We start from the raw sequence: 9,015 nt of genomic DNA on the forward strand, positions 1-9,015 counted from the left end.
CAAACTCAACATACAGAAATTAGTTGTGCTTCTATGCTCTAACAATAAATTATCTGAAAAATAAATTTAAAAAAAAATAGTCTCATTCACTATAGCATCAAAAACAATAAAATACTTAGGAATAAATTTAACCAAGGAAGTGAAAGATCTATACACTAAAAATTGTAAGACTCCAATGAAAGAAACTGAAGAAGACACAAGCAAATGGAAAGATACCCCATGTTCATGAATCAGAAAAATTAATATTGTTAAAATGTTCATACTACTCAAAGCCATCTATAGATTCACTACAATTTCTATCAAAATCCCAATTCATTTTTCACGGAAATAGAAAAAACAATCCTAAAATTTGTATGGAGCCACAAAAGACCCTGAATAGCCAAAGCAGTCCTGAGAAAGAACAAAGCTGGAGGTATCACACTCCTGATTTCAAACCATACTACAAAGCTATAGTAATCAAAACAATATGGTACTGGCATAAAAATAGTATAGACCAGTGGAAAAGAATCTAGAGCCCAGAAATAAACCCTCACAGTACAGTCAACTAATATTTAACAAAAAAAGCCAAGAACAGGCTCTTCAATAAATTGTGTTGGGAAATGGATAATCACATGCAAAGAATAAAATTAAACCCTTATCTTATACCACTCACAAAAATTAACTCAAAATGGATTGTAGACTTAAACATAAGAGCTAAAACCATAAAACCCTTAGAAGAAAATTTGGTGAAAAGCTTCTTCACAAGATGTGGCAAAGATTATTTTTTTTGTATATGACACCAAAAGCAAAAACAAGTGGGACTACATCAAACTAAAAAGCTTCTGCACAGCAAAGGAAACAGTCAAGAAAATGAAAAGTCAACCAACAGAATGGGAGAAAATATTTGCAAATCATGTCTGATAAGGGATTAATATACAAAATACATAAAGAATTAATAAAACTCAATAGCAAATCAATTAAAAAATGGGCAGAGGAACTGAATAGGTATTTTCCCAGCGAAGACATACAAGTGGCCAACAGATACATGAAAAGGTGATCAACATCATTGATCATTATGTAAATGCAAATCAGAACCACAATGAGATATTATCTCATACCTATTAAAATGGCAATCATCAGAAAGACAAGAGATAACAAGTGTGGGTGAAGTTGTGGAGAAAAGGGAACCCATGTGCACTGCTGATGGCAATGTAAATTAGTTCATCCACTATAGAAAACAGTATGAAGAGTCCTCAGAAAATCAAAAATAGAACTACCATATGATTCATCAATCCCACTTCTGTGTATTATCCAAAGGAATTGAAAGATTCTTTTTTTAAAAAATATTTATTTATTTATTTATTTTTGGCTGCGTCAGGTCTTAGTTGCAGCATGCGGGGTCTTTCGTTGTAGTGTGCAGGCTTCTCTCTAGTTGTGGAGCTCAGGCTCAGTAATTGCGGTGCGCGGGCTCAGTAGTTGCAGCACACAAGATTAGTTGTCCTGCAGCAAGTGAGATCTTAGTTCCCCCAACCATCCCCTGCATTGGATGGCGAATTCTTAACCACTGGACCACCAGGGAAGTCCCGAAAGATTCTTAGAGAGCTCTGCACTCTCATACTCATTGCAGCATTATTCACCATAACCAAGATATGGAAACAACCTAAAAGTGTCTGTCAATGGATGAATGGATAAAGAAGATGTGGTGTATATATACAATGGAATATTATTGAGTCATGAGGAAAGATGAAATCCTGCCATTTGTAACAACATGGATGAACCCTTAGGGCATTATACTAAGTGAAATAAGTCAGACAGAGAAAGATAAATACTGTATGATATTACTTATATGTGGAATCTAAAAAATCTGAACCCAGAAATAGTAGAGAGATGGTTATCAGGTGCTGGGAGATAGGGAAAATGGGGAGATGTGGACAAAGGGTACAAAGTTCAGCATGGTGATTATAGTTAATAATACTGTATTATATAGTTGAAAGTTTCTAACAGAATAATGTCACAACAAAAAAAGACATGGTAATTATGTGATGTGATGGAGGTGTTAGCTACCATTATGGTAGCAGTCATTTTTCAATAAATAAGTGTATTAAATGAACACCTTAAACTTAATGTTATATGTCAATTATATCTGAATAAGGCTGGGATGGCAGAGGGAGAATGGCAGTCCTAAAGAGCAACCAAATTGTAATCGAAGGCAAAGTGGTCCTGGAATGATTTCTACAAAATAAAATTAGAAATGAGAAATTAACCTGAAGTGTTTGATCACATTGACATATCTTGCTTGCAATGATCTTGGAGAGTTTGGAGAAAATTAGTGGTAAGAATATATAAAAATAAACCCAACAACAACACAACCACAGCCACAATAATAACAACAAATAAGGCAACCATTGACTCCTGGAGAAACAAAGCATTTTACAGAAAAATAATTATAATCATAGCATACTATCTGGCTTGCTATTGAACAGTATTTCCATGTCACAAATACAGACATAATGGATACAGATTTTACCAAAAATTGTGATATAGCTATACAAGCAGATGAAATAGCGAGTATAAATATATTATTATAGAGTTACGTCCTTGTTTTCCATATTAGGAAGTCAATATATGCTTTAAGTTGAAAAAAAAGGCAATATATTGTATTTAAAATATGGATGTAGGGCTTCCCTGGTGGTGCAGTGGTTAAGAATATGCCTTGGACTTCTCTGGTGGCGCAGTGGTTAAGACTCCGCCTGCCAATGCAGGGGACACGGGTTTGAGCACTGGTCTGGGAAAATCCCACATGCTGTGGAGCAACTAAGCCCGTGCACCACAACTACTGAGCCTGCACTCTAGAGCCTGCAAGCCACAACTACTGAAGCCCGTGTGCCACAACTACTGAAGCCTGCTTGCCTAGAGCCCATACTCCGCAACAAGAGAAGCCACCACAAGAGAAGCCCATGCACCGCAACGAAGAGTAGCCCCTGCTCGCTGCAACTAGAGAAAGCCCACACGCAGCAAGGAAGACCCAACACAGCCAAAAATAAATACATAAATTAAAAATAAAATAAAATATGGATGTAAATAAGAGAAGAAAAAAATTAAGTATTGAAATTGCTTACCTCTCAAGGAAATCATGTATTGAGGTTTGAGAGAGATAGGGCTGAACATTAGTGCTTATTGATTAGAACCCTTGTACTATTTGCTCTTTTAAACTGCATAGATGTATTACTTTTAAAAATAAAAATTATATTAAAAATGTACATTTTTAATTGTAAAATGACTACATGTAAGGATATAAAAAGATAACATGTGAAACACAGGTCTGTAGAACCAGAATCTACAACATGTTTATCTAAGATTAAATTCTCAGAGCACTTTCAGTGAAATTCAATGCCAAATTAAAGTTCAGAATTTCTCCTACCAAAGCCATATTTACTATCTCTACTTTTATGATAATCATGCTCTCACTTTTTTTTTAAACTTATTTATTTATTTTATTTTATTTTTGGCTGTGTTGGGTCTTTGCTGCTGCGTGTGGGCTTTCTCTAGTTGTGGCAAGCAGGAGCTACTCTTCTTTGTGGTGCACAGGCTTCTCATTGAGGTGGCTTCTCTTGTTGCAGAGCACAGGCTCTAGGTGTGTGGGCTTCAGTAGTTGTGGTGCACGGGCTCTAGAGCGCAGGCTCAGTAGCTGTGGTGCACGGGCTCAGTTGCTCCGCGGCATGTGGGATCTTCCCGGACCAGGGCTCAAACCCGTGTCCCCTGAATTGGCAGGCAGATTCTTAACCACTGCATCACCAGGGAAGTTCACCCTCACTTTTCTTTATCTTTGCACCATTAAAGGTTTTATCCCCAACCTACAGATAAAGTGTTGCCTGTTTTTGACTTTATCTAAATGAACCCTACTGCATATAGTATGCTATAATTTGCTCCATTTTCTCATACACATATTTGTGAGGTTGACCCAAGAAAGTGTGTTGCTGCCAATAATTTTTTTCCACTGTATTCTATTTGTTTTTTGCCTATACCACATTTTTGTTCAAACTACTCTTGACATTTGAGTTGTTTCCGTTATTTTTGCTGTTACAAACAAAACTATCAAATCATATAGAATTGCATTTGCTTTATGCATATTAATTTTGTATCCAGCAACTTTACTAAAATCTCTTTTTAATTCTAGTAATTTATCTCTCAATTTTTTTACTCTTTCATGTCTATTTATAAAATCCACAAATAATGGCATCTTTGCTTTTTTCCAATCCACATCTCCTTTATTTATTTTTCTTCATTACTAATACTGGACCTCTAGTACATATTGAGCCTGCCAATCAGATTGTGGTTCAAATTCTCAGTTACAGCTTTTTACCCTTCTCAGCACAGAACTTATGTTCAAGAAAGTTGATTTTCCTTGTTATCTTCTGGGGTGTGAGGTAGGGAGGGTAGGTTTAATCCTGGCTCACCATTATACATTTAGCCATTTGATGTCCTAGTTTTATAGGGGAGACATGTCTTCCTATTAGACTCCTTATCTTGAACAAGTCTTGGGCTTTGTTTCTGTTGCCATATCCTGTGGGGCCATGGAGAAACATGGTTAGAGAATAAGCCAGTTCCATTTCTCAACTTACCTTTCTGAGCTCTTGACTTAACTTATATAAGACCTGAAATTTTCTTACCTTATTATTAGTTCACTGATGCATTTAAGGAAATTTTATTAAATATATTTTATGAGAACTGTTTAGTTGTTTTTATTGGCAAGTCAGTCCAGGCACCCAGCCTGCCATGTTAGCAGAAAAAAAGTAGATGAGTTGAAGAATTATGAAAACAAACTAGGCTGCTGATTCTTCAGACAGGATGCAAGAACTAGTTTAAGTGTACCCTTTGAAGTAAGGCCAGTTTTCTAAACAATTTTTAAATCCTTTCTCAAAAAGTAATGACAATGCCAAGATTTTTTTCCTTTTCCAGTAAAAGCCATATACTACATATCCGACAGTAGGTAAAAATATCCAAAGAGTGCATTCATTGCACCCTGATGTCATTTCTCTTGGTGAAAACACTATTACTTTTTTTTCCGGAAAAACTATCTCTGTGCCAACACGTATTATGCCAATCAGTTACACATCAAGTTTTGAACTCCAAACACCTACACAAAGTTCTTCATGATTGGCTCTCACTTCTCAGAAATAACACAGTAATGTTCCAGCGTTCCTGAGAGATCATAGTATTCTTTTACAGTCCGTTTGATGTATGTTTCCAAAATGCCAGACAGAAACCCGTAATGCCTTCAGAATTTGTGCCAAGTACACATAGCTGAGATTACTCAGATAAAGTCATATTAATCTTAAAGACATTTGCTATTTTTTTGAATGACAAAAGGGCATTCATAAAATTTTGTCTAATTTACTTTGTTTATTCTATGGGTGTGACCCTTAATTGTTTGTTTTGCTATTTAATTCAATGTTTGCTGAACAAAATGACAGGCATTTTGAGTCCCACTTTCCTGCATCCAGCATAACTGAGGTTATCAGACTGGACTCCCATATTCAGAAGAGGAAAACAGTCACTAAAATAAGGAGACAAGAACTCCTTTTTTGTATCCATAACGTCTGGCACTACCCCTGGCATGTGGGAGAAGCTAAATATTTATGAAAGGAATAATAATGTTGAGGACTATTAAATAGAATTCCCCACTTGTGCCAGGAAGAAAATGACAGAGAAAGAAGACAGGCTCTGGGGTTCGACAAATCTGGGCTCATATTTCAGCAACATTAGTCATTAACTTCCTGGCACTAACAAGTGAACATCAGTTTCCTAATCTGTAAGGAAGGGAATAATGCCTAATTCACAGGGCCGTGAATTGTGGGGATTAAATGAGATGACACATAAGCAACTAGCATAGTTCCTGGCACAAAGTTGTTATTCAGTAAGTTATTTTCCTACTCTCAACCCACTTTTTCAAACACTGTTTAAAAATTATCTCGAGAAGACAATGACCGCTGCTGAGAGTGAGAGCGATGTGCGTGTGCTGAGTAGGGGGAGGGGCCTGGAGCGTTCTGAAATGGGACTGAGAGTTGTCTGCTGGTTCTCAGCTCGAAGAAGATTCTACAGTCCTTATTGATCCTGTTTCTTGGCGTTACCATTTTTTGAAGCAAAGTTAACCTAGTTTTCTAGTTTGAGCTTTCTTTTTAGCCATCTTTAAAAAAATTTTTTTTAAATCTGTAAACTAGACAAGAGATAGTTCTACAATGTCCAAGTCATTCCAGCAGTCATCTCTTGGTAGCGACTCGCAGGGTCGTGGGTGTGACCTGTCTGCAGCAGGAATAGGCCTTCTTGCTGCTGCTACCCAGGCTTTAAGTATGCCAGCATCTCTTGGAAGAATGAACCAGGGTACTGCACACCTTGCTACTTTGACAAATCTTGGAATGAGTTCTTCATTGAATCAACAAGGAGCTCATAGTGCACTGTGAGTACACAGTGCTAGTACTTCTTCCCATAATTTGATTTCTGTATTTAACATTGGAAGTAGAGGTCCCCTCCCTTTGTCTTCTCAGCACCGTGGAGATGCATACCAGACCAGTAACATTTTGGCCAGCTTTGGTCTGTCTGCTAGAGACTTAGATGAACTGAATCGTTATCCAGAGGACAAGATTACTCCTGAGAACTTGCCCCCAATCCTTCTACAACTTGAAAGGAGGAGAACTGAAGAAGGCCCTACATTGAGTTATGGTAGAGATGGCAGATGTGCTACATGGGAGCCACCATACAGAGTACCTAGGGACGATTGGAAAGAAAAGAAGCACTTTAGAAGAGATAGTTTTTTTTTTTTGTTTTGTTTTTGGCTGTGTTGGGTCCTCGTTGCGGTGTGCAGGCTTCTCACTGCAGTGGCTTCTCTTATTGCAGAGCATGGCGCGTGAGCTTCAGTAGTTGTGGTGCACAGGCTTAGTTGCTCCGCAGCATGTGGGATCTTCCCAGACCAGGGATCGAACCCATGTCCCCTGCATTGGCAGGCAGATTCTTAACCACTGTGCCACCAGGGAAGCCCAAGAAGAGATAGTTTTGATGATCATGGTCCTAGTTTCAACCCAGGGCTTGATTATGACCATGGAAGTCGTTCGCAAGAATCTGGTCATTATGACAGAATGGATTATGAAGATGACAGATTAAGAGATGGAGAAAGGTGTAGGGATGATTCTTTTTTTAGTGAGACCTCACGTAACTATCATAAATTTGACAGTGAGTATGAGAGAATGGGACATGGTCCTGGCCCCTTACAAGAGAGATCTCTCTTTGAGAAAAAGAGGGGTGCTCCTCCAAGTAGCAATATAGAAGACTTCCATGGACTCTTACCAAAGGGTTATCCCCATCTGTGCTCTATATGTGATTTGCCAGTTCATTCTAGTAAGGAGTGGAGTCAACATATCAATGGAGCAAGTCACAGTTGTTGATGCCAGCTTCTTCTTGAAATCTACCCAGAATGGAACCCTAACAATGATATAGGACACACAATGGGTGATCCATTCATGTTGCAGCAATGTACAAACCCAGCACCAGGAATTCTGGGACCTCCACCTCCCTCATTTCATCTTGGGGGACCAGCAGTTGGACCAAGAGGAAATCTGGGTGCTGGAAATGGAAACCTGCAAGGACCAAGACACATGCAAAAGGGCAGGGTGGGAACTAGCCGGGTTGCTCACATCATGGATTTCTGGCAAGGAAAAAATTTGAGATATCAACTATTAGAGCTGGTGGAACCATTTGGAGTTATTCAAATCATCCGATTCTAAATAAAATTAATGAGGCATTTATTGAAATGGCGACCACAGAAGATGCTCAGGCTGCAGTGGATTATTATACGGCTATACCAGCATTAGTATTTGGCAAGCCAGTGAGAGTTCATTTATCCTAGAAGTATAAAAGAATAAAGGCCTTTATTGAGATGGAGACCAGAGAAGATGCAATGGCAATGGTTGACCACTGTTTGAAAAAGGCCCTTTGGTTTCAAGGGAGATGTGTAAAAGTTGACCTGTCTGAAAAATACAAAACATTGGTACTTAGGACTCCCAACAGAGGCATTGACTTACTGAAAAAAGATAAATCCTGGAGATCTTACTCTCCAGATGGCAAAGAATCTCCAAGTGATAAGAAATCCAAAACTGATGGTTCCCCGAAGACTGAAAGTACAACTGAAGGTAACGAACAAGAGGAGAAGTCAGGTGAAGGTGGTGAAAAAGATACAAAGGATGACCAGTCAGAACAAGAACCTAACATACTTCTTGAATCTGAAGATGAGCTACTTGTAGATGAAGAAGCAGCAGCAGCACTGCTAGAAAGTGGCAGTTCAGTGGGAGATGAGACAGATCTTGCTAATTTAGGGGATGTGGCATCTGATGGGAAAAAGGAAACTTCAGACAAAGCTGTGTGAAAAAAGATGCAAATGCAAGTGCTTCAGCAACTGCGAAGAAAAAGCTTAAAAATGTGGACAAGATTGAGGAACTTCACCAAGAAAATGAAGCAGCACTGGAAAATGGAATTAAAAATTAGGAAAATACAGAATCAGGTGCTGAATCTGCTGAGAATGCTGATGATCCCAACAAAGATACAAGTGAAAATGCAGATGGCCACAGTGATGAAAACAAGAAGGACTATACAATCACAGATGAGTACAGAATTGGACCATATCAGCCCAGTGTTCCTGTTGAAATTTCTGAGTAAATTGGCAGAAGAACACAGGCAGAAGAAGGAAGCTTAAGATGTGCAAGAAGCTTAATGATTTCAAAGAAAATAATGGTTCTTTGTTTTTAAATGTTAACCTTTTTAATATACAATACAGATAGAAGAAAACTATTGTACTCTTTTGTTACAGTGGAAAAATAATAGACGTCTGTTCAAGTGTTAAGTGTTATAGCAAAAATACATATATGGTTAAGTTAACGAAGAATTGTTTTTGTTTTATCAAAATGGTAACAGACAGAAATACTTTGTAGAGACTGACTTCATATGCTATTTAAGACACTTACACCACTAAGAAAGATACATAGAAAC

At 38.0% G+C, this 9,015-nt stretch overlaps 1 pseudogene across 1 annotated transcript; it reads left to right on the forward strand.

Moving 5' to 3' along the window:
- The first annotated feature begins 6,218 nt into the window (after positions 1–6,218).
- Positions 6,219–8,685, forward strand: LOC307061548 (matrin-3-like; annotated as a pseudogene). The gene is made up of 2 exons: positions 6,219–6,814; positions 7,028–8,685. The product of its transcript is annotated as a matrin-3-like (transcript).
- The last annotated feature ends 330 nt before the right edge of the window (positions 8,686–9,015 follow it).

This window comes from Hyperoodon ampullatus (genome assembly GCF_949752795.1).
Source record: "Hyperoodon ampullatus genome assembly, chromosome: 12".
Lineage (NCBI taxonomy): Eukaryota > Metazoa > Chordata > Mammalia > Artiodactyla > Ziphiidae > Hyperoodon > Hyperoodon ampullatus.